This window comes from Struthio camelus, chromosome W, assembly GCF_040807025.1.
Source record: "Struthio camelus isolate bStrCam1 chromosome W, bStrCam1.hap1, whole genome shotgun sequence".
Classification (NCBI taxonomy): Eukaryota; Metazoa; Chordata; class Aves; order Struthioniformes; family Struthionidae; genus Struthio; species Struthio camelus.
The window spans coordinates 23,290,694-23,317,326 of NC_090981.1; the positions used below are offsets into that span (position 1 = coordinate 23,290,694).

The 26,633-nt window shown below is 40.8% G+C and overlaps 1 long non-coding RNA gene across 1 annotated transcript in view; it reads left to right on the forward strand.

The window, feature by feature from the left end:
• Positions 1 to 26,633, forward strand: part of LOC138064073 (uncharacterized) — a 117,472-nt gene that overhangs the window by 20,673 nt on the left and 70,166 nt on the right. Inside the window, exon 3 of the long non-coding RNA XR_011137322.1 lies at positions 8,350 to 8,509. This is a non-coding gene — a long non-coding RNA (uncharacterized lncRNA). The remainder of the gene's footprint in view (positions 1 to 8,349; positions 8,510 to 26,633) is intronic.

Below are 26,633 nucleotides of genomic sequence, written 5' to 3' on the forward strand. Positions count from 1 at the left end.
TTCTGAGTAAATAATGAATTTTCCTTCAAAGGCACACAACAGTTACTACATTTCAGAAGGCTATACCAAGTCAATTCTTGATCCTCCCCCTCCCCCCAAAATACTGAGAACCTCAGTACTCTCATGGCTGAGAATACTCTCATTAAGGGGATCTCAGGCTTTTTAGCAGATGGTAATCTTTCTTCTTCTGATGCCAACACATTTGTCGCATTTATGACATGGTTCCCATTCAATTTATATTTCCACTGTCTTTCAAACCTGTGTTGTTTTGGAGTTGCATGCTTGTCTATTGTAATGATGTAGTTCACATAATCCTTGCACCTCTAGAAAGAACAGGGCACTTTTTTTTTTCTTTTCTTTTCATCAATATTCTTGTACATTCCGATTCCAAAATTCATTTTTGTGTTCCTTTTTCCTGGAAAAATTAAAAGCTGTGTCCTTTGGTCTCCCCAGAATTCTGAGATCAACAAAAAAGGCAACTAAAAGGTTCGTAGTATCAGAACATTTTCCTCTAACAGCAATACCCTGTAACTTATGGCTGCAGGAAAAAAAAAAAGCTCTGTTGGACAAATCCTCACTTTGTGTAGTTCAACGTCATCTGCTTTTTCTGTAGCTCCAAAGAAACAACACGTTTCTTTCACAGACTTTGGTGTCCCTGAGTTTAGGTGGTACCACATGAGGCATAATGGTTACACGCCTCGGTTCACTTACTGGGAAATTGTGAAGTGTAAGCAAATTTACAGTCAGGGAGGTCCTGTCCCCTTTCAAGAAGGGAAGGACAAACTGTGCTGTAGTTCACAGTTCTCCATTTGTTTATGGTCGTAGCATGAGTAATATTGTTATCAAAAATCAAATAACCGTTGATTCCAAAAATACATCCTGAGAGTCTTAATTGCCTCTGTAAGAACGTTTAAAGAACTTTTACCTAGGTACAGCAGGGGAGTTGTCATTCTTTTTATTTTTTTTTCTTTTTTTTTTTGTCTGAATGTTAGTAGGAGCATCTTAGGTGTGTGCTTGTGACAGGTTAGCAAAGGAAGGCTGTGGCAGAAATAATTCTTATTAGGAGCAGGGTTTTAAACCATGATTTTTTTTTTTTTGAGTAGCATTTGTATCCGTGGGTGCTCACTCTGCTACCTAATTGGAGATTTTTCTGCCCAATACTAGCATGTGCACTATTCTTAGAAGAATTATTAAAGAACTGTTTCTTGTCCTACCACTCCTCTGCTCTGATTGTAATACTCTGAAATCGATGTCCAGCTGCCGAAACTTAAAAACTGTGTTAGCTGGCCTTTGATAGACTTTATGTACTTAGGAGCAGGTCATGGATGCTGTGCAGATATTTGTTTGCTGGCCCAGCTCTTTGCTGATGACCTCCTTCTCGTGGCTCTCCGTCCTTGCAATTCAGGCAGTTCCCTACTTCTTGCGTATATCATCTGTTTTCTTCAATGATTAAGAAGGATTTTGCTTCCTCTAGTTAGATAAAAATTAATCTCATGGACAACCCTTTGCCTTGCCTGAGTACCCAATGCTCTGCGAAGGCTGCAAATGTTTGTCTGATATTTTTCATATCTCTTTTTGTAGAAAAATCTGATCATTTTGGATCTGAATATCTCATGTCTGAAAGGCAAAATGAAACAGTAAAATACTGTATAATTATGTCATTTTATAATCTGGTTGACTAATTTAGTACTGTGGCTATTCAAACCTGGAAGCATGAATAAATGGTGACGGATCAGTGTTATTTTAACTACAGATTCATTGCAATTACTGCACATTTGCATTTTAGCTTCAATGAAAAAATGACACCTCCATTCTGCAATGCACATAGCAGTGAAGACCTGAAATACCGATGCTACTAAAGACTTCAAAGAACGCCCTGCAGTGCTTATATCTAAAATCAGAATTGTACTGTGAGGTGATGGCAGTTTTAATGACAAAATGGACGGTGAAAATTGTTTTGGCTTAATGTCCTCATAGATCTCACCTTTGGAAGTTAAACGGTAATAGGCTGTTAGTGCAGAATCGCCCTCCGTTCAGAAACAGTGCGTGACTGGATATCTGAATATAATTCTTTGAGATTGTTTTCCAGTAGGTGTCCTATTGACATAGAGGTGTACCTTTGCATGCAAATGACTTAGGCATGAAAATCAAATGAAAATTACACTTTTCCAGGCTGAGATTATTTACTGCATAAACGCATAGCTTCTGCATAGTGCCACATTCAATAGAATGAAGAATTTCTAGACATGAACTCATTCGGCTAGCACTATATTGAATAGCTCTACTCTTCTTTTAAAAAGACAGATTAGTAGAGAATACTACACAAAAAACTGTTGGGGCCAAGACTAGGCTGTTTGTTAAGACATTATTTAAAATGTGGAAATCAGGGATAATGGAAGGGTTGTGGCTATTCATATAGCCAGGAAACAGGGAGCACACTCGAGTTAGTAAAACAGTTCTGGGGTTTTTTTTGAGGCACACACATGCACTTAGGAGTCCTGAAAGCAGATGAGAATGCAAACTGTTTGCAGTCACAGCTTAAAGAATTTCTAGTTTTCTTAAAAATATATATATATTGGAAGATGCGAAAACGTTATCATCTGAGGAAACATAAGATAATAAGGGATTTCAGAAGTATAATTTTTTCTACCAAGATTTTTTATGCTATGTTATGCACCAGCATTACAAGTATTACTAGACTAAGCTGACTAAATACAACATAATGAACAAATTGACAGGCAAATTTGTTTATGAATGCCAGTGAAAGCATATTATAGAATGAAATATTATCAAGTATCTGTTGATTGCAATTATGTCTGAATACTTTCAACCCAAAATATTGCAGATTGAGAGTGACTGACCTTAAATGCTGGAAATTTCCAGCATTTTGATGACTTTGTTCAAGTCCCATGGGATTTTTAATGCTTTATTGTTGGCTAATAGTTCTATATATGAATTTATGAATTTATGAATCTATGAATTTTGAAAGGCTCATTACTGGTTAGTTGTTCAAGTAAGAATTAAATTTTGTTAACTACAGGATCATTGAACCCTACTATTCAGTGCTATGAGCTCTCGTACCAGTAAAAGTTTTTTAACTGGAATAACAAAAAGAGTAGAACGCTCTATTCAAATATATTGTGATTTTATGATTTTTTTTCTTAGTATTTATCAGCTGTCATATCTATTAGTGCTATACTGACCGACAGCAAAAGGGATATTAATGTAGAATATAGAAAATTTAGTCGAGGCCATTGCAGGAGGCTAGTAACTGTTTCTTTTGGGGGCAGATTGTATACTACTGCATTACTACTAGAGAAGATGTACCTTCCCCATTGAGCTAGTGTATAAAATGTGAAGTATGCCTAGAATTGTGATGTAGCTAATTCACGCAAACCATCCGTGGTACATATTAGCTTTGAGATGCCTGTGTTCTGGTCAGGAAATGGCATCGTATCCATTTTCCTGCGGCCCTTGTTTTGTCTGGTAGAGTAAACAACAATACCCAGAGGACATGAAAATAGCTTTAATGACTCAATAAATCTGATGGTGAAAAATATATGAAACCTGCAGTTGACATGTGGAAACAATAAGCTTGACCATCAACAAGAATGAAAAATTTTTATAATATGCTTCGTCATGCACATAGTGTTTTTTTGAACAACTAGGCGAGATCTAATGCACTGCAAAGCCAGGCTATCCAAATGAAATATTGCAGTTAGCATTAAGTGTATAGACAGAATGTAACAAACGTATTTTGAAAGATGGTACAAGCTTTAGGACATACTGGTGCAAACAGCTGTTCTACCCAAATAAATGTCATGTTTGGATGTTTTTCCCGTCCAAAGAGCTATTACTAAGATGGTACTTGGGCAATGTGAGGGTCTAGCCCTCATTTGAAATCTCTCTGTAACACAGTCCCTAGAGGTGCAGCGTTTTTTCTAGACACAGTACTACATAGGTTCCTTAATCTAGCTGTGTGAGTGTATATTCTTATGTCTGGTTTATGTCTCTTTTGCAGAGAAAACAGTAGAAAAGGCAGAGCTTATGCAAAAGGCAAAACCTAATCGGCCAAATCCAAGTAGTTTTGTTATGGCTGTGCAGGTAGAACAGATCCTCCCCAAAACGGGACTGTTTGGCCTGTGTGTGTGTGTTTGTGTGTGTGTGGTAGAGGGTGGGGATCTCCAGCAGTGACAAATGACCCTAATCTGAGGTTAGCACCGAACCGAGGGACAGAATGAAAAGAAAAATCACTACGTGTTTTTTCTGACGGTTGTATTTCTCGCCTGATTTCTGGGCACAATCCCCCTAGGACGTTGCCGAGCCGTTATTTCTCTATTTATATCGCTAAGCTGGAACGAGGGACTAATTTTAACCATTATAAGGTTGAGCAACGCTATGAAACCCTGCAAAATATGAAGTCGACCTACTGCATCTGTGTAACGGGGACGAGGGGAAGCTGGAGAGCGAAGCTGCCAAGCAGCTGGGTCACGGCCTCGCTAGCGGGAGCGGTGCGGGACACCCGCGCTGTTCCCAGAGAAAGGGTCTGCAGGCGGAGAGGTGCAGAAACACAACCTTTAAAAATATGTTTCAGGAGTCAAACAGACTGGAGGGCTAAAACACGGAGGCGCCTGTTACGTGGGTTCAATAGTGAGGCAGCGCAGGCCATCGCCCGGTCGCTGTGGGGCGGCTGTGAGGGCCAAGCGGTGGCCGACTGAAGCACGCTGAAGCCGTGTGTATTTATTCTTTAAAAGGAGGAGAAAAAAAAAAAAAAAGAAAAAAAAAAAACACCAACCACAGGAGCCAGCAGTCCACCCGACGTCCATGATGAATGCTGGCGCTGTGGTACTCACCTTGGCTTTTCTACGCCTCTGTGTACACAGGTACATGCGGTCTCTGTTTGGGGTTAATTTTGAGGGTTAAGGTCCCCCGAAAGGGAAGCTCGTGCGAGGCAGTGTGGCACTCGCGAGGGTGGTGGCTGGGAGGTGAGGAGCGGGATGGTGGCCAGGCACCTGCGGAAGGTTCTGGAAGGTGCCCTCCCCCCCCCCCCCCCCGGCCTGCCAGCACCGCCCTGCTGGCCACGAACCTGCCCCCAGGCTCACCGCCTATCCGTGCCTGTTACCCGAATGAATACTCTTTTAATCCGTCTTCACCCCCTTTGATGTTAATGTGCAGCGCTGGCGAACAGTTGTTTCCCGCAGCAGAAATATGTGCTTATTATACCGCGTTAAGCAGGTTAATACGTCCTTGCGTTTTATAGCAAGGAAGTTTATCGCTACGCTGCCGTTAACATGGGTAGAGTAACGCTCTCCAGATAAAGGCTGACCGGGTAATCGCTAACCTAAGGCAGGATCAAGGGGTGTCATTGCGCTAAAATCCCTAACTGCAGGAGGGATGAAGATCGGGACTGTCCTGTCCTATCACCAAAGCAGCGCATCAGACTGCCCAGGTTTAATGCAAGGGGGCTGTTGATGACGTGTTGTGGAAAGAGCCACTTTATCGGCGCCTTTAGTATGTAAAAGCGACCGACCGAGTCTGGCGGGCCCTTTAGCTCAGGGTCTGCGGACCCCACCGTCACCTTGCTGGGGACGTTGGCTGATGAGGCGTCTTTTCGCTGCAGCAGCGCTAAATGCAGCCGGGCGGGCGAAGGTGTCAGCGAGGTGTCGAGCCTGGCGCGGCGCCCGGCTCGGGGGCCGCCGCTGTGCAGCGCTCGGGGACGTTTCTAGGCTCTCTTAGCCCTGAGAGGGTGGACGGGGCGTGGGTGGCGTTGGTCGAGAGTGAGCCAAGCAGCCCGCGCGCGGTTAGCGGGGGCGGAGGGAGCGTGCTGCAGCTGAGGTCTTTCCCTGGCGCTGCTGGCTGCGCGACGCTGCCAAAGCCAAACGCCCTGAATGGCCTCGTCACAAGAGGCACCTGTCCTTGTTTCGGCTGGCGGTTGTTCTGAAGTATTTGCGGAGCCTTTTAAGTTTATCCTGGGTATGGTGGCAAAACGCTGCTACAAATTGTTGTTGGCTGAATCTCTTTGCTTCAAAAGCTATGATGGCCAGCGAGTTTCACGAGTCGCTTACTGCAAGCAGAGTTTCCACTGCCATTTGTATAATTCTCCGAAAGAGCAATTTCTGCAATGGCTGTGACTAAATAGGAAAAAAAAAAAAAAACCCTATAATTTATTTTGAAGATGACCTGCAAAAGTGTTTAGCACACAGTAGTCTTAACTTGTTTGATTTTGTTTGGTTCTTGCACTGCGAAACCTAGCTAACCACCGGTAGCCATTGGACCTGACTGGCTGAAGCTGCACCCACCTCTGTACGGAGCCGCCTAAGGAGGCTGCTGTGTTTCAGGGGGGAGAGGAGCAGGCTGCTGAGGGTGGTGGCAGGAGGGAGGGCGCTGCCACCCCGGGGGCTATGAGCGAGGCGGCGGCACTCTGTTGCCTGCCTGCAGCCAAACCCAGCCTTGGCCAAAGTGGTGGCTTGGAGGTGGGGTGGCTGCTCGCGCCCCAGCTGCGCTGCTGACTGTCTACAGTCATCTTTCGAGGGGCACCGGCTGCTCTTGCCGTGTCAAAGGCACCTGGGGCACGGTGTGTGATTTTTGGGGCTGGACATTAGGAGCATGAGCTGTGCACTCTGCCGGCTGCTCTTTGTGGTGGTGGGCGGTCTCTGCACTGCCAAGAAGCTTTTCTGCAAGTAGAGCTGGTGAAACCGCTCCTAGAAAGTGAATTTGATGTTTCCTTTTGGATTTTAGACCATGAGGTTAATAGTTGCTGTTCTCCATGCAGTTCACATTCAGGAAATAAAAGCTTGGCTCTGAAAGGTGCTGGCACAGCTGAAGCAAACTCATTGCAGATACCAAATGAATGGCTGTGGAAAACTGTCTTCAGTACTGACCAAACTCTTCTTCCAGTCACCAAATTGCTTTCTCAGCTGGGCACTGATCATTTAATCCTGCTTGGGTCATCATGTGTGGTTTTTAAGCCAGGAAAGCGCTTTTCTTTCTGCTTTTATTTACTGAATCTACTTTGCTGTAGTTCGCAAAGAACTCATCCCTTTTATAGCAGATGAAATGAGTTTCATTCACAGAGGACAGCTGAAAAGAACGAGGTAAGGTCTTGGAGGCTTTGACCCCTCGCTCTGCATCCAGATATTGTCCAGGGATCCTGAGCCTGAATGTTTGGAAGTTCCTGCAGAGTTCTGCTGTAATGCTGGAGCAATTTATTTCAATATGATTTCTGGAGTTCTTCTATTTTATTCTTTTCTGTCTCTGTGTTTGACAGGGCTTCACCTTCATTATCTTGACAGATCAGCACTAAACTAGATATTTCCTCCTTGCTCCCACTGTGAAAACCAAAACAAATAAATCACTTAGCTGCTTTGCCATCTCTTTAGTCTCCTCGCTGCGTTATCTTTAATCATTTTGACCTTGTAAACCTCAAAAGTCTTATAAGGCTCTCTGATACTCTGATATCCTTAAGAGATTCCCATGTATCAGCAGTGCATTTAAATACCGTTCTGTTGCACATTACCTTTTTTTGGTCACAACTTTTAAAGTGTTTTCATGCCCTTACCGTTATTTCAGGTTAGTGACTTAATAGTGTTTGGCAAGGATAGAATTCCAGCTTTACGTCTGCAAATTAAGTGTTAACTCTGAATTTGAAAATAGTATGCTTTGTCATTTTGGTTGAGTATAGGTATTCATTAGGTAAGAATACAAATGACTAATTACCAGTTTGAGGAATCTGGCCTCTGTGTATGCCCAGTGAGTCTATTGCACAGATTTATTTCAGATTGATTTCCATATGTTCGTCATATATGTCTAGCGTGAGATGTCTATTAGAGTCTCATTACCCTTACAGATGATTTTATCCAAAGGACTTATTGTGTTTTTTGCCATTTTATGAGTTCAAAACAAAACTATATTTTTGTCTGCATCTTTTATAACTTCCTATCACAAGCAATAAGTACAAGTTAATAGAAAAACAACACATTATATTTAAGTGTGGGGTAAAGCCTAAATTCCGGCTGATTTACCTCCCCCCAAATGTTGCAGGTTACAAGCTTTGTTAGAAGTGATGTCTGGAGTGTGTAATTTGACACTCAGAAAATTTTAGTCTGAAAGTTTTCTGATTGAAGGCTAAATTAATTTACAGCCTGAGAAAAAAAAAGCAGTCGAGAACTTTCAGTTGAAGTGTCATTTCTACAGAGTAAAATTGGATATTGCTGAAATATTTCAGTTTCTGTGGAAAAAATAAAAATGAAGTATTCACATAATGCGAAGCTTTCTCATGGTTATAATTCAGGAGATTTGAGTTCTTATTTTCCCTAGCGTTTTCCGACGGAGATGTATGTTTTGTTACAGATATCTCTCCTCGTGTCCTTGGATGAATGACTGTCTATTGCAAGCTCTTCTGACCCTGGTGTGTCACTGGGAGCTCAGGCTACCGGGGCAACAGTGGTGGTACTTGGTAGTACACCGGTTTAGCGATTCCCCAGGATCATGAAAACATCTGGAGGCTTGGGTAGGTACCAATTGCCTTTCCATAATTAACATGCCAGTGTACCTGCCTGTGTCGGATGGAGTTTTCTATGTGGTTGAAGTTAAGCACCTTATCAGTGTCCAGGAAAAGGGAGGGGAAAAAGAAGTGCAACTGTTGTCTCGTGTCATTGCACTTTCATTAGTGCATTAGATTACTGCTCACTTCAAACCTGCCCTGGCTTCAAAGCAGGTATTTACTGGCAGAAGTCTCTGTACTCTATTACAAATGAGATGTGGTATTAAGAATCTCTGTCTAGTTTTCAATATATTCAATATATTTTCATGGTAGTGGACTGCAGTTAGCAACACGCACAAGTCCAGGATCCAGTTTCAAAAACCCTTAATAAAACATAAGAGTTTTCTGAAGTAGAAGTGGTAGTAAGGTTTGAGCAATAAAATAATGCCTTGACTCGTCGCCAATTAAGAGTGCAATTTATGAAAGGAATTAATGGGGAATAGGAAGGAAGCAACAGCTCTAAGTTTTTAAAATAACCTATTATTAACCATCTGGAGCAAATCGATCCGTACCTGCAGCTCAGTCAACTCTTTAACAGCCTGGACAATAGTTAAAGCAGGTATTTGGAGAAATTATTGCTATTCTAAAATGTGGCCAATGCTTTATAATGTCAAAAATACCTGCTTTTTATCCAATATGTGTTTAATTTCTTCCAGCATGCTGTCTAAGTGCTTTTTCACTCACATAATGCGCAGTAACAGATAAATAACATGCATAAGAACAATATAGAATACAAGCCAAATATTAAAAAGGTTTCCTTTATTAGCATTCCTTATCAACCAATAATTAATACTTTTTTATTAATTTCCTGGTCTTGTGAGAATGTTAAAAATTAATTATTAATGAGAAGCAAATGACAGCCCCACAACAGCACAGCTGTTCTTTGTTAAAGTAATTAAGACTGTCTGCATTCATGATCACACAGTTAATACAAATTTTGAGCAATAACTCGGGCAGGGTTTCTAATAGTGATGAATTATAGCTGTGTTTACAAGTTTTGGAGCCATACCACAGAGAATGGTAGAGGAAAATGGTTGTTCTGTATTAATTTCTTATAGCACTAACATGTGAGAGAGGTCAAGAAGGTACGCCTGTCTAGATTTGAGAGAAAACCTAGCTGATATTTCTCTGGTCCTTTATTCAAAGATTTTCATCCAAGGGGTGGGGGAGCCCTTTCCTACAAAGTTCTTTGCATTTTCCCTTCTTTGATGTCTCTCATCTAACAAGAGGCAACAAAACTTTGATAGTTTGGGAGGAAGAGGGGAAGGTTGTGGTTTTGATTTTCATCTTTTCTTTGGGAAACTGGAAAATTTCTCTTAATGAGATCTTTTCTAATTTTTTTTTAGTGTTTGTGTGGAAAATATTCACCTTGGTTTTAACAAGGGTTAGCCTCATGTAGCACACAGGCACTCTGCGTGCATGCATGCAAATTGTTAAACAGTTATTGTGCGTTTGGCCAAACATAGGATTAAACTTGTCCATAGTTACTAATAGGCTAATTTTGTTTGTACAGGTGTTGGCTTGCCTATGGAGAGGAAGCCTGAGCTATGCTTAGGTTTTAGGGCAGTGACTCCATGCTACAGTTTTTAAGTGAAACTTTTATTGGCAGTAGTTGGATATGTAGGCTCAAGAGTCAGCACCGTGCAGCGTGCTCAACTGTTGTTTTTAAGTTTCTGTCTGAGTCTCCACTGGGAACGGTCATTTGTAAGAATTTGTTGTCAATGTAGCGAAGGAGCAGGTGCAGAGCTTAGAGCAACCATGTTGTGAGTCGATATAAAGTAATGGTCTAAGACAGACTGAACGCAAGAGGAAGCTTTGAGGAAGGACTTTCAGCCCAACAAGAAGCTGAAGATAGGGCAGAAGGTAGTGAGACATGGACAAACAGCTTCAAGTAGGGGAATGTCTTCCACAGCTACTGAGAAGGAAAAGGTGGGCGTTCAAGAAGAAAACCACGCTGGAAAAAATAGAGATGAGGCAAAGTGCAAGTTGTCACAGTATCCTTCAAAGATATGAATGGGGGCTGCTAGCAAAGGAGCGATAGTGGAGGTCGTGCTTCACTTCCATGAAATAACAATTGCTGATATCTTTAAAAATACTGTGAATAAAAGCAAATTTGATCTTTTGACAGAAGTAGAATTCTTGCTTTTAACATTTGTAAATAGACAAGACCTCCATCAAAGCCTCCTGTTTTTTGCCCTGTGCATTTGTCTGCTGAAACCAAGTCAGATAAAATATGACTAAAGTTAACAAACTGCTGCTTCACCTATAAGAAACCTTGAGAGCTTTCCTGCTTTGCATAGAAGGTCATAATTGCCCTAGAGGATTTCGTTTTTTCATTTCTCTTATGAAATGGAAGTGATAAAAACCTTTCATTTCACTTGAGTTTCAGATCAATCTTTGTCTCCTTTGTCCTTTCAAGAAAATCCCTGCAAAGTCTGCATGACACTGGATCTTCTGAAAGGCCATATAGTTTTAGTATATTGAAGGACATCCCTCAAAACTCTTTTTAAAGTGGAAAGCTATTTGCAGGGCAGGGGGTTGAGACCCTTCCCCCAAGTCTTTTGAAATGCACTCTAATTTTCTGAAGTGCCCTGTAGTGAACACTATAATTCACTTACAGCTCTGCTTTCTGTCTGTGTAGTGAAACATTGACTTCTGAGTGGCTCTCCCTCTGCAACTCTCTGCCTCTTGCTGTGACATTCACTGACAGATTAAATTCAGAAGGCCAGCATGAGAGGACTGGAGTGTTACTGGTGGAAAAGGACCTGGAGACTCTTTTGATCACAACAATTTTAGGTCTTGCTCATGCTGCAAATTCTAACGTGTATCTGATAAAATGGAGACAAAAACTGAAAATGCCCCAGGACACCCCTTTTTTGCCAAAGTAGTAGGGGGAACTTCTTCCAACACTGAGGGACTTCATTTTTTGAAGCCTGTAAGACACTCGTTACTTTTTGTCCGTGCTTTCAGAACTTCTCTTCTGCTTTCCATCCTTTGCCCTTCTTTCCTTCATGTGCTTTCCTTTCTTTATTCATCTCCTTTGGAAGAGTGCAGATTTTCTCAGCTGTGGGAAAACAAACAATGCTTTAATATTAAGGTGATTTTCAACAAGACCGAGTAGGCACAGTACTGGCTAGTATCAATGAAGAGAGGAGCATTGTTACGATACTCTTGCCGACAAGAGCCTGTTACCTTTGTGAACGCGCTGGTGCCAAATTCTAGGCTATTCTGATGGCCCTGACACGAGCGGTCTGATTTTGGCAGTTAAATCCTGACACTTGAGCAAGAGTATCACAGAACTGTGATCTGTGCTGCTGAAAGGCTCTTTTTAAAGCACCCTGTAACTGAGCAGTCAGATTTGTCAGGAAATGTGACCATTTCACCTATCGCTGGAATTTGTTTCCAGTCTAACCTGATTTGTCTTCAACCATTCAAACATTCACATGTGAGAAAAAGATGTTACTTGAATGCGTAATCAAAGAACTAAATGAGATTTATTCACTTTCATTCACTTAATACTAGGTCTATCCAACATGGAGATTATTACCCACCTGTTGTTTGCTGGAATGGAAGTTAAGTGCTATTTTTTTTACTATGCTGTCTGTTGGTGTAACTTGCTTACTTTAGTAAAAGGAGCTGAGCCTCTCGCTACCTTTCAAGATCATTTATGAGACTACTTTTCTCCATATGGCATAGTTACTGAATACCAATCCTGGTATTTTATACTTCCTGCTGGTACTGAATGTAGTTTATGACTTCGTATTGTGCTGTGTAACCTGATTACTTTTTTATTGCAATGGTCTGGCACTGCCACAAGGACCAGATGATAACATATAGGAGAGGTGGCATCTCAGTCCTGGGGAATGAATAAAATAAATCTTTTCTTTCATAAGAAAATTGAGAGTAGTTGCGTGAAACAGCTTTATTTTAGGAGATTGTTTGTCTCTTGGCATAGAATGATCAAAATAAATAATAGCACAACCAACCACCCAAACATCCCACTTTACAGTTCTGTGATACAGTCAACTGTGCACAGGGATGCTTTCCATGATTAGTTATAATCAGAATATCACTCAAGCTTCAGTCCTATTTGGAGGCTGGGTGGCAGGCAGTCGGATCCCTGCAGAGGATAGCCTGAGCAGTGCGCTGGAGCATCTGCTCCAGCATAAAGAGCAAGAAGAACAGGAGTGGATGTTGCTCTTCATAAGCCTGTAAGCAGCAATCGCCCCCTCCCCAGCAAAACAAAAAGGCTCCAAATGACTACTCCTGAAGGTTGTTCAAAGAGTGCAGACAGCTGCCCCAAACTGGTTCTAGCTTATTTGACAAGGATTTCTACTGATAGCTTTTTTTCAAGTTCAAACAGGTCGGGAAACTTCCTGCTCTTGCATAGAGAATCTCAGCCAGAGATGCGTTTATGTTTTGCCAGGATGCTTCATGTCAGACCCTAAGCATAGCCCGTGTCTGGCTGTCAAGCCTCTGGGCAGGGGACCGAGATGACTGGCTCCTTTCCTAGCTTAGGATGTATGTTGTGCATTTTTAGTGCAAGATAGTGTCCCGTTCCCTGTGCCGGGGGCTAACAGATCCAGCCAGCGGGTTGGCAGATCGGAGACCCAGGCAGCTGCCTTTGCTCCACCAGGAAAGGGTGGGAGATGACAAAGGTGCAGGAAAGGGCAACATATTTAATTGGCAGCCAGAGATGTCTCATCTGTCTGAGCTCAGCAGCCTGCTGCTCAGCCACAGCCTAGGCCTGGGTATCTTCCTTGAGTTGTTACTTTGCTCTTTATCCGTGAATGAGAAGAAAAGTGCCCTAACATGAGAGAAGTTATGAGACTGTATTATCACTAGAAAATAATGATTTTTAAGTGGTTTGCGCAGGTCCTATTTTTTTAGCATGTCAAATATTTGCTTCTTGGTTTTATATAAAAACCTGTTGATCCCTTAGAGTTCTGATTAGCACAATCTTTCTCCTGCTCCCTCTCCTATTATCTGTCTTTCTCAATTAAGTCTTAATTAGCTTATAAGCCCTTTGCGGTAGGGACCATATTATTTTATGAGTTGGCCCAATATTTAGCACAACGGAACATCAACCTTTTCTGGCTTATTATGTTGCTTTATTTAAAGGTCATATCACGTAAATAACATAACTGACAAAACTTGTCCTTCAGACTGGACCACAGTGTCCTGTGTCACATGTGGCAATGTGCCTAGAGAAGTGGATGAAAAAGGAATATCCCCGACGTGTATATGAATTTAGCCTGCAGTCACAAAAACCTGCTTTGGGCTGAAGCTGACCCTCCCCTCGCTCCCCTGGTTCTGAGGACTGAGAGAGTTATTGCATCATATGAGGGGTTGCAAAGACAGAGCGTAACTAAGGCAGGGAAGGGGAAACAAAATTCAGAATTATTAACCAGATAATCTCTTTATTAGAGACTCAGTTATTTTTATGGTGACATAAGTGAGATGGGAATTAATTAGCGATTCTATGTGAAAATTTCAGTGTTACACTTGTCTTAGGTTTTCAGCTGGATGTCCTTGAAACCTACAGATTGTGTGTTAGCCTAGGTTTAGTGTTCTAAATCTATGTTGACAGTTGTGAATTTAGGCTAATAAATGAATTACACAAGTAAGGAAAAACAAGCACCATCTCCTCAGAGGGTGTATAAGCCATATAGCTAATGTTATCAAGAAAACACTGATCAGACACTAGCTGATTGATTTCTTCCCCCCCCCCCCCCCCGGTAGATATTAAGCTGTGCGGCTGATGAAATTGTAACTATTCATGTTTCTCTCTCCTTCATTTCTCATCTTATTAGATTTAGCCTGTTTGCTATATAGGATCTTTCCATCAGCTCCAAGGCTCTCAAGTGAAAGCAGCAACAACCTTCCCTTTCTATCTGTGCTCTTTAGGGGTAGACTGTCAAATTCCCTCAAAACCTTGCAAGCTTTTACTTTTGGCCGGCAACAGCAGTCTCGGCACAGCCGTAGCGTGAGGCAGTGATAAATCTGGTTTTTGGAACCCCTTCTCTCATCCCGGTTAAGCGGAGCACCAGTGGCAGGTACGTGAGGGTATCATGTGGGGAACAAAGAGTGTGTGCAGCAGCAGCCATAAGTCACCTCAAGAGGAAGATGTATTTAAGAAAGGCTTGAGGGACAAAACAGAAGAACAGCCCAAGAGCAGCAGAGGGCACTGGTGATTTAAAGTCCTCCTGCTAAGTCTGAGGCTGCTGAATGCTCTGCAGAGTTTTTCTATACAACTGTATAGCCCTGAGTCTCACCTGAAATCCCATCTGCTAATGCAAATATATATATAATGGACCTAATTTTTCTCTTACTTTCTCTAGTGAAAATTAAGAGCGACTCCAATGAGGGCAAGGCATTAGAGAGCAGAAAGTGAGAGGGAATTAAAACGTACTGTGTGGAAACAAGACTAGGGGAAGAACAAGAATTTTTTTTGTTTGTTTAGAGAAGCTTAGAAGGTTCACAAAATGGGTTACCTTAAACTATTTTTCTTATGTTCTTGGCAAAGAATGATGCAATCAAAGGGTTTTTTTTGAAGCATAATATAACTTAGTATGTATTTAAGAGGAAAAAATTGGCAGTTTAACTTTTTTTTTACGGTCCCATAGCTAGTATAACCTGATTTATCAAGAGCAATTAGGGCAGGGAAAAAGCATGTCCTATTTCACATGCTGGTCTGTAGTAACTGATGCTAAATTGATGCTTTAAAAGTGACAGCTGTAACTCATTTTGTGTGTTTTATAACAAAATATATATTGAATTTTCTAAACACCCTGAAACTGTGTCTTTGATTCAGTGCTGCATTTAGCCTGGCCTTTTTGACGTGTCTGTCTTATCCATTTTGACAGCACAATTAAGGTGGAACAGCCGCTAAATTCGATAGGGCTAGCAATAACTGTATATCTCTACCTGTAGTTACTAAGTTACTAGCATGAACATCCCTCCCAAGTATTACTTCTGTCTTGACTCCAGGTGTGCCCTAGACTTCTGTTTAAGCCAGCATCTGAGCCAGGGCTACACCCTGATAAATGATAATCTATGCTATATTTGAGACTGGAGGCACCTGAGGACACAGCCACCCAGTGAAATCAGTAATGCGATATCAAAACTCGCTGTCAAGGTGAAGACCTCTGCACTGTTTGGTTGGCATTGAACTCTTTCAAAAGGCTGGCAGCTTCACAGAAAGCTTTCCTTTTAATTGCCTTCTGCTCAGCAAAGGCATTAGTTTGCTTCTGGCAGCTTTACAATTCCAGATGTCCAGATCTCTCATGATTTTCAAAACAGAGGCCTTGGAGTTTTAAAACTCTACTAGCGGGTTGTGCTGCTGGCTCCCCAGGGCGAGGGTGCGCTACCGAGCTGGTCTACAGCTGTGCCGGCGTCGTCATTCTCCGGTTTATTTACCTGCAACTTCTGGCTAGCAGAAGATGCCCACCTCTGGGAAGGTGCTTGGTCGGAGCACCTCCAGGTTGACAGCGCAGGAGTTTTAAGTGCTGTGTGTTGTTTGCTGCCCTCCCATCTGAGGGAAGCCAAGAAAGGAAGTAAACCTGAAAAAATTTAGAATGTTGCTTTGTAAAGTATCCTGTTTGTTCCCTTCCTAATACAAAATATTCTATAATCGGCAGATCTGCTGTCTCAGAAAACTGACCTTTCTTAGGTTGCAACGCTACCAAAAGATCTGGCAGCTTAGTTAAATACAGCAGCTTATGCTTAGTACAGTCCCAGTTAATGATGCTGTTTTCTCAGATGGTGACAGCAGTCCAAGATTGTGGAAAAATTTCAACAGTACCCATGGGTCCAGTGACTAAGCCCTGCAGTTTTAGAAGCCTGAGGTTCCTGTTTTTTATGTTTAGATAATCCATAGGAGATTTTGTAGACTATGGAACTGTTAAGTTCTTTATGCTGAACATTAAATTAGGCGTATTTCCCGTTATAATAATGTAAATAAAGAAGATTAACTATACAGTACGTAGACGGACCTGACATCCCACAATATACTTACTGTGTAATGTGAATTTGTTGGTCAGGGTGTCCAGTTGATTGGCCTAGCCATGGTTGCACATGACCAAGACTTCTCTTTAGTACCATGGTTCCTCATCCGCTGTACTACTTGCACTTTTTTTCCATTATAACCCACATTTCTCACATCTTTATTAAAAAAAAAAAAAAAAAAAAACACTCCCCAAGCCTCTATGTCTCATAATGGTTCAACAATAAACTAATCAGGAAAAAACTGAGCTGGGATTAATACTTATTTACCCAGAGAGGAGATGCAAGATTAATTTTTTAAGAGTTATGTTCTTTTAGATAAGAGAGATGGAAATGTCAATTATTTTGTAGAATCATATATAAATTCTGTAGACTAATAAAAGTGGAAAGGAGCCAACAGAAGAAAAATGATAGGATTCACACTAATTAAAAAACAAAAAGCTGTTTGCATTGATACATTTTGCAGAACAAGTGATATTTCTGTAGTGTAGACTGTCTTGAAAAAAAAAATTTATAGAAGCAAACAAATCATTTCCTAGCAGATTTTTTGGGGGTTAAATCATTTCTTTTCTGTTTAAAACATATTCATAAGCAGATCAAAATTCTCAGGTGTATTTGCAGTTTATTGCAGTCATTGAATAATTCCTAATGTATATCTTGTTTGTAAATTGTTTATTATAAGTGTTCAAGTTTGCATATAGACTACAGAGTGTTTTCAGTCCCCATTTGTATCAGCATAGTCATAATAAGTATTCTGTAAACAGCATCGTTTATATGAAAATGCCCAAGAAGAGCCAATAATAATAATGATAATGAAAGCCTGTTGTCTAATGTGGTATGAATACTTTACTTTGAGGACAACATTCCCTTCATTCCCTTTTGTTGTGAGTGTTTCTATCCTCTCACAACTCTGTTTTGCTCTAAGCTGAGTTACTATTGGTTTCTTGCTTATTTGTTTTAAGGGGTGCTGTAACCTGTTGTTGGTGTCAGTGGGCATAGCATCTGCCTCTGAGATATGCTCTAGCCCTTACTTCTAAGTATCTTGCGATTGAAACTGGATGGGTAACTTATTTTAATTCCAGAAGAACTCAAGATTATATAATCTGGGTTATCTACATTAAACACTATTGGTTTTTCAGTTTGGCAGTTTGATAATACAGAAGCTCACAAGTTTGCTAAATACTGGCAGGATTGTGTGGGTTGCAGGTGGCCTAATATGACTTGTATATTTTTGAATAGACAGGATATTCTTCGGTGTGAGAGAAATCTAACTCCAGGATAGACCTACCTAGCCTGTTGCATGGTGTGAATGATTGATGTTCTCAATATCAGGAATTCATCTTTTGTTTTGGTAGGTTTCAAGGCAAAAGCCTTGCCATTGTCTTGGCAATGACTTACTGGAATTTGAAAGTTTTGCTGCTGCATCTGCCTGGTTGCAAATATACTAAACAGTTAATGCATTTGTGATAGTCCTGTAGCTTCAACTGATTTATTTGAGGAGTGTGATTGATCTCATTTTTTGTCAGTTTAGGGGCATAAGTGTCTCTCACTTGATGTGTAAGTCTTTGTAGGAAAGGAAAAAAAACACCTCACTTCGTAAAATCATGTTATTAACCATTGTTAGTATGTCTTTAGGGCATACCTACCAATTGTTGAACACTTAATTCCAGCTATTGAGAAAATTCGTTATAATTCATATCATGCATCAGCCTGAACGATACAGTGTCAATTGCACAGGTTTAATTGCTGTAAATTAAACTTATTTCAGCGGTGTCTTGGGCAGTCCATGTTGTTGTTCTTGGTGATGAGTAATGAACTGAAGTTGATATGGCTTGGAGTGGCTAAATACGATTTTAGCTGAAACTGGATGTCTCTTTGATGGCAAAATTTGTGATTTATTGATCTGGATTGCGCTCTTTAATTTTGCATTGCTCCTGTCCATGCACAGCAGTTTCTGTGGGATGACACCTGACACCTGTTGTACCTTCTTCTTTTGTCTCCTGCCTATTCGGTTTTCAGCTTCCTTCCAAATGAAGGCATTTGGTGTCCTCTTTTACATGTGCTGAGCTTCTCTTCTTCCATGCTGTGATTCAAAGTCCCTTCCCTGCCACCATTATTTTTTTTCACTTTTTGAACAACGCTGCCTGCAGGTTTTCTCTGCGCTCTGAAAGGCTGTCTCAGTCCCCTTCCCCTTTTTGCCTTGACACCTAGCGCACGCTTTTTTCTCGCTCTCTCTCTCTCCGTCCTTCACACAAACTCTAGCACATGCAATCTCACACTGCAGTTTCCATGCAGATGGCACAAGCAGCACCCTGGTTATGTTTCTCTTTTGCTTGTTACGTTTCTTTACGCTCACCTCTTCATCTGGCCTCTGTTCAAGGCCAAATGAACAGATCATTTTCCTACCCTGCTACTTTAACCATGTCTCCTCTTTCTTTGTATTACCCTGTTACCCATTAAATCCAGATTCCCCCATTTTCAAGCTGGACTAACGAGTCTTACTCGTTAGTAGGAATTGACCTGCTTGCAATTGGTTCAGCATTTCTCATCACTGAATAAACATTCAAATATTTTTTCCAGCATGATCTGCATAATCCTCTTTAACTCTGTGAAACTCTCCTTTCCCATGATGTCTACACAACCCTTCACAATTGTTCATTTGTTGGTATGCTGTAACAGTTTTAGAAATTCAGCCTGTGTCTTCATTGGTTCTATCTTGCTTTAAATTGCCATTTTAATCTGGTTGAAGTCAGGGATCATTTATTTTCTGTCTTTACATAACATCAAACAGTCCATAATTAGGGCTGCTAGATGGAATGATAGCATAAGTAATAAACCCATGCGTTTGTCTCATATTAAAAACATTTAAGACATCCCTAAAGATACTGAGATAAAGATACTGAGATAAGAGATCTATTGAAATAAGTCTTTTGATTTACTGTATTTGCTGGAATTTTGATTAACCTACGGAACGGAAAGACCTTGGGGATCTTCTGAACTCTGTAAGCTGTTTCACTCTAAATTAATGGCCTTTAGGATTTTTTTTTTTAACGCTAATAATGATTTTAATTTATCTTGTCTTTTGGAAGATATTTAATCAACAAAAATACCTGCAGTGTCAGTGTGAAATACCACATATGGGCTGTTTTACGGGGAAAAATCAAAAAAGCGAGTAAACAAACAAAAAACCCAGAAAAACCCCAAGTCCCTAAACTGCATTCTCTATTTGAGTAGGAATTGCAGCCTTTTTGAAGTGGACCAGAATTAGTGTGATGATAGCACACAAATAAGTGATTTGAAAGGAGACATCAAGATTCCTAATGGTTGATATTTTTCAGCTTCTGTTTGGTTGCCATTTTAGTTGTGAAATGCTCTTATGAAGAGCATAAGAAATGGGTTAATTATCAGCCCTAGTTTTGTACTGGGAATGTGCTAACGTGATCCTGCTACTTGCTTCAGTAGGCTTCTTTCGCTGTGTTTGGAATATTAAAACATATTTCAGTCTCAATAGGTAGTATAAAGATTAATCTTCGGAAGTTTTGCTTTCCTTTAAATTTCATGGATACTCAAAAAATCCATCAAAATGAATTAATAAAAACTTTTCTGTAACTTGATTACCAGAAAATCTTTCCGTGGTTAGTATCAATACTCTTTTCAACGTAATAACTGAGGAATAATATTATTATGCTTTTTTGATTTTAGAAGGATAAGAAACTGGCTGCAGTTCTGAATGTATATCAAACATACAGAGTTAAGGAGAGATGTTAACATCTAGTTAAATTCTCCCTCTCCCCTTCCCTGCCATGACCAATGATAGCTTTTAATGTAGCTATTGGATTATGGAAAAGCTTATATACTCAGACTCGATCTATATTAAAAATATCTTCTGATGTCTAAATTGCTTAGAATTTTTCCTTAAGCCAAAGTATTTAACATTTCCTTTTATCTCCCTTTTAATCTGCTGCTTGTTTTACATTTAGTTTGCATATCATAACAGTACCTTTTTTTTTTTTCTTAAATGTTTTTACTTTATGTAAAATCCATTTGTACACCTTTCCTGGCGATGCTTTGGGGTCAGGAAAGACTAGTATCTTTTCTTTCTGACGGTTTGTTAGGAGTTATGACACTGCTGTCAGCAGAACGCAGTAGCTACAGAAAGAGTTTGTTTTCAAGAGTCCCTTTTATAACATATTCCTTATAACATATAGATATGAGTCAATGGAATGAAGATATGATTGATGCTGCTGAATTTATAGATAACTGTAGCTTAACATGAAGCATATCAGAAGGAAAAAAAGGAGCATGTGACATATCTTTCTGCAAATTGAAGGTGTATCAGTAGATCTATGAAGGCCTGGGAAACAAATTTTTAAAATGCTGAAAGCTCCATCAATTATAGGTCTGGAGTAATTAATGTTGACATGTATAGCTGTATTTTAGTGCTCCTCTGCAGGGAAAACAAGAGGAGACAGGCAGTGACTTATAAGGGAGAGGAACAATTGTCATCTGCAAAACAACAGGAGTGACTTGATCTAAGCTGAATAAATTGTGAAAGTTAACTTTAAGATCTGCAGTTGTTTCTTATTTTTACAAAAGGGAGAAATCACTTTGAAGTTAATAGGCATTTTGCTTTTATAAGGATTACATGGGAACAGTACTACTCAGAGTGATAAGAAGAAAACCACATGGATTGCAGAGTGTCTTTGAGCTGTTAGTGTCACCTGGTGAAGGATCTGGTGCATGTGATGCTTGGATGTACTGAGAGATGTAAGAAAGGAAATACCGAGCACGGCTGTGCAAGGCCCAGGTTGACCATGTACGCACAATTCTGCTAACTCAGTAACACCAAGAAGATGAATTTTGGCTGAAAGGAGTGCAGAGAGAAGCTGCTAGAATCGCTGAAATGCGTCTATATACAGAAGAGGAGAAGAGCTTGGCCCAAGAAGAAAAGCTCGAAGCGGTTGCTGGGTGTAGCAACAGGTAGGATATAAACTTCAGGAAAAGAAAGGAGTGACTTAAACTGATAGAAGATCCAACAGGCAAAAACTTAGCTATGAATAACATATGATAAGAATGAGAAGAACACTTCCGTCCCTTAGTCCTAGGACAGATTAACGATAGATAGAGTAACACAAAAATAATATTTGGGTAATGCTAGTCAGTTTGTGTCAGTGATTATATGTGATACATTTGCTTTGGATAGCTTCTCTGTGACCCTAAGCATTTCTGCTATGTGCTGTTCTTGTATGCCTGATTCCTCTGGGGGTGGGGGAAGCAATTATACTGCTGGAGACAAAGCAGATGAATTTTCCTAGTCTTTATTTACTGGAGATGGAAGCAGGGTCCTTATGCTGCACCCAGTCTTCTGAGATGAGCAAGAGATGCTGGTAGTGATAAGTGTTTAATTTTCATGTATTTTTTTTATTTAATTTGCTCTGGGTACAAGCGCTGGGTTATTCTTCCCTTTCCCAGGCATTCAGAGAGACTGGAAGCAGCGATTCAGAAGTAGTGTAATTTTTCATGACCTCGGTGCTTGGGAAATGGAAAAGGTGGTCTCAAGAAGGAGGAGCAGAGTGAACAAGAAGCTTGTTTCGAGGAAATAAGTATGAAGCTGAGAGGCTTTCATGTTAGGGTCAGATGATGCTGGCAGGTATGCCTTCTGAAATACAGATCTGCACTGGATGGCGTCTGGAAATGTTCCCTGGGTTTGTGTTAGCAAGGTTGTGACGTGCTTGTCTTGAATGAAGTTTGGCACAAACAGATTTACAGAGCTCTAGGAACAAAATGACTGCTTCAGGAGGCAGGAGACACTTCCCTCGTGGACAAATCTAAAGCAATTGCTGAGGAACTGTATTTGTTTCCTAGTTTCCTTCTAAATCACTGAATACCAAATGCTGGCTGTTGCTGGAGGCAAGACATTGGACTTGATGTATAAATAGTGCAATTTAGTACAGGAAATCCTATTAGTCAATTTAACTTTGTGTTGAAGTACTACAAAAACACATAAGCACAAGTTATTTAATAGAAAAACTAGGAGAAAGTATATGCTGCAGTAGTTCTTGTATAGTAAGTAGAAAATAAAATACTGCATAATGACCTGGATTTATGCACTGCCGATCTAGAAGTAGTTTGAGGAAGTGTAAATAATTTTGATACACCCTTCTGTTACCACTGCAAAAGTCCTTAGTGGCTCTGAAAGATTGCCTTTAGGGTATTAAGATAGCAAAACACCCTTTGGTGCAGTCATTCAAGGGTGCTTGCCTTGATCTAAGATTACATAGTCCTGTGGGTGAGCTGGATGTATCGCTGCCTTCTTGGAGTGGGCCTAAGTGCCATTAGGTAGTGGGGGGTTTGTAGCCTGTACAGGGCTTAGAGCTTTTTAAAGGTCCATTATGCACTGGTTACTACTGTGCAAAGTGTGCTTTTAAATATTATCTTGTACACAAATTACACCGAATGGGCTAGTGTAACGCGTTCACGTTATTAAAGTTAATGGCCCATTGCATTAGTAGTGATGGTGAAGGAAATCTGAAGACAAATTTCCTGTTTTAATCGCAGGACTGTACAATTGGAGGGAGGTTAGTGTCACTGCACTGGAACTGGTGGCACCTACTAGGCCTTGGAAGGCAGCAACCGTCTATGTTTTGTGTATTACTGAATCTTTTTCAAATGTGTGTCATATTTTTAAAGATTATTTAAAATCACTGCTTCAAAAGCAGTTTTTAATTTGCCGTGTTCAGTCGCGCTGAGTAACATCGTGATCTGACTTTTTATTTAGAGCTGAATAGTTGCTTCTGCTCAAAGGACAAATATAGGCTTGGCTGCTGTTAAGAAAAGGGATGGAGATTGGTGTGGGCTCGTTCTGCCCTGAGGTGCTGTTCTGTGTTTGTGTTCGCGGAGCCTCCCGCGACACCCGTCTGCGAAGCCCGTGGGACCGGTGCGCTCGGGGCCCGTAGCCTGCGAGGGAGCGCAGGGCTGAGGCTGGGCAGCGCTCCCTCTGCTCTCAGTAACTCACGGGCGGCTGCTCTTTAAGGCCTGACCTTCAGCAAATGTACAGAGTGGGTATTACGAGGTGCGAGTTTAGGCTTGAAATGAATACGCAAGATGCAGCAACTCGCGTTATCTGAGCTCATCACTCAGCTGGCAAATATCTATTCACGGTAGCCTGACTCCTACCCAGCGCACGCTTTTCTTTTCCCCAGCTCATTTGTTGGTGATGCTCTGCGTTTGGGCAGTTTCTGCTGCTTGGTGGCATCCCCTTACGCTCTCACATCTCGGCTGTGAGCCTTTCAAAACTAACTCGGCTTTATCCTATTCTTTCTTATAAACTGCTGAGCTGCTTTAGTGAGCTGCGAAAAGGGAGGGTGCGGAGGGGTGGATGGAGAACGTGTTTCTGTGTCCCCAATGCTTTCTCTGTCCTGTGAGGGAAGCTCTCAAGAAGGACATTGTGCGATCTTGGCATAAAGCACCAATCTCCTGTGAATGCTGCGTTTTGTAGCAGCTCCATGGCTGTTAGTTAAAGGTGTCCCTTTCTTTAGGGTTTCTGTTTGATTCGATGACGGCTGCGGCACGGGAGGCTCTGCTGGGCGCCACCTCTCTGCTCACAGGCTCAGATGAGACGTGGTTCCCATGAGCCCGTGGCCCGGGTCAGTCTAACAAGGCTGGGTGCGCACGGGGCCTTTCCTGCGTGAGTGCAATCACTCGCCTCTGCCAAAAGGATCTTGTAAATTTGTTAACACATTTGTTAATGACATTTGTTAATGCTTCGCCTAATGATTTCCATAGAGTGAGGTACGTGAAGGCGGGGGGAAAGAAACTGGAGGTTTTTAGGACTACCCTTTCGTTCTAATGGTGGTGATGAGCTTTTTTCCTTCTTTCTTTCTTTCTTTTTCTTTTTTTTTTTTTAGTTGGTAGACTTATTAGGTAGTCTGCTATGTGACGGTATCCCGAGATAGGTTAGATCGGATATTCTAAACAGTGACTACCAGTGTATCTGGCTTTTTTTTCAGTGTGTTACTTAACACACAATGTGTTGCATTTCTGTTATGTAATATTTTCAGACATGTGCATTTTTTATAATACTATAATAGATGAGCCTTCCAATTATATCCATGCCTTAACCTGTCCTACTTTTGTTTTGAATCTGTACATAGCCTTTTTCAACAGTCAGGTGATTTAGCATCTCTTGGGTTTTGTTTTCTCTAAGCAACCTGCAAACAAAGCATCTGCAGAAGTTCATAATCCAATTCTTATTTCATGCCAGAAAATGTTAGTAAACCAGGAGAGTTAAACTGTAATCTCATCATGCAGCATAAGCTCTGCTAAATCAAGCTATGCATATTTGGAATAGTTGATTTTTTTCCCCATTATTGTACCATTAGCTTCATGCATTTTGTCCTCTTCCTGCAAAGAACTGGAGCACTATAAATAGATCTGGTTATATAATGTGAAGAAAACTAGTTTATTTTGATATTACTTTCCTGAATTATACTTTTTCAGCAGTTATCAAAGCAATAAATAGAAGTTTTATGGCCTACCTCTTTAATCCACTGCTATATCAACGTACTTTCTTACACAGTGACTCTTGTAATTGGAACTGTCCTTAATGAAAAGGTAGCTAATCTCTCTGTAGGTTATCACACAGGCTTGTAAAATAATTATTCGTCAACCCTACTTGGATGGCAGATCTTAGATCAGTACCTGTTGGTTGTAATAGGCAGTGCAGTTTTTAGCAATCTTTGATGCAGTTTTCGAAAATGCACTAAATGGTCTGTTCAACACAGCTCTTGTAGGAGATATCATTAGATCTCCTCCTATTAAGGCATACGGCATCGATAGGGGTAACTGACAGCACTAGCCAACAGTGCAGTCTGTGCACTAGCCTGCGTAGGGGAAGAAGCCTTTACCCTCTTTCATTTTAAATTGCCTAGCAGAGGGTTGCCGGTAAAAATAATGAATGAATGTGAATACTCCACTCGGAGAGAAGGGCTAGGATTATTTAGGTTCTTCAGATAGCACGCTGCTGACGGAAGAAATGGAGGGTAGGAACACGTAATCCAAACAATTACATTGGCAATGAAAATGTTGTAATCTTTACCCTTGAAAGGAAATTATAAAAAGTATGGGACGAAGCACCTGAAGGACTTAGCACTTCTGTTTTCGTGGCACATGGCAGGAAAAGGGAGAACTATTTGACTCAATTAAATGAAAAAATGGGACACTTCATACTGATGGAAACAATTTTCATTTTACAGAATGTGTAATTAAGCTGTGAAGTGGCATTATACTTAATGAGATATAAAACGATACATGTCATAAGAAAATCCTGAATTATGATGAAATATTTTTGAAGAAATATTGAAGGACATGTTTTAGGATTTCATCGTGTGTCAATCGGAGACCAAATTAAGGCCAGAGCAGTGTGCAATGTTGACGTGTTACATAGCTTTTGGGATTCCTATACTCTCCTGTGGAATATCTGATATTAGCAGAGACAGATTGTTGGAGTTAGGTGGACGCTTTCTGATTGATGGCAATTCCCCTGTTTCTGAAGGGAAAATACTCACAGATATGTGGCTGGGGGCTTGTTTCTGGGTTTTGTAGGGGAGAAGAAATTGTGTTGTGTCCTGCAAACTGCTTACCACAGCAGCTGCTTACATCACTTTGAAGTGGTCTTGAAGCTACCTTTTTCACCATTTGGATCGCCCTTTTCCCGGCATGCCAGCTGCTCTTCCTCTGTGGAAACCCTTCTCAGAAACGATTTGCAAAGACTTTGATGACTAATATTCTTTTGTCTTTGTTGTGAAGCTGAAGACAGGCAAATCTGTAACTGAGCCCTCTGTTTTCTCATCTTTTTCTCCCTCTCCTACTTTCTCCTTTTCCTAATACTTTCCCCAGGTATTTCAGTTAGTGTCATAATCTTCTACACTTAAAGAAATGAAGCCAGTTGGCTTCTTCCTTAGTTAAAAGCCATTCTTCTTCTCCTACTGCTCTGTATAAAGACAATTCACTGTCTTCAGAAGTTGTCGTCAAACATATCAAAAACTTCCACGTCCTTGCAAGAGCAACGTTCTGGAAGATAATTGGT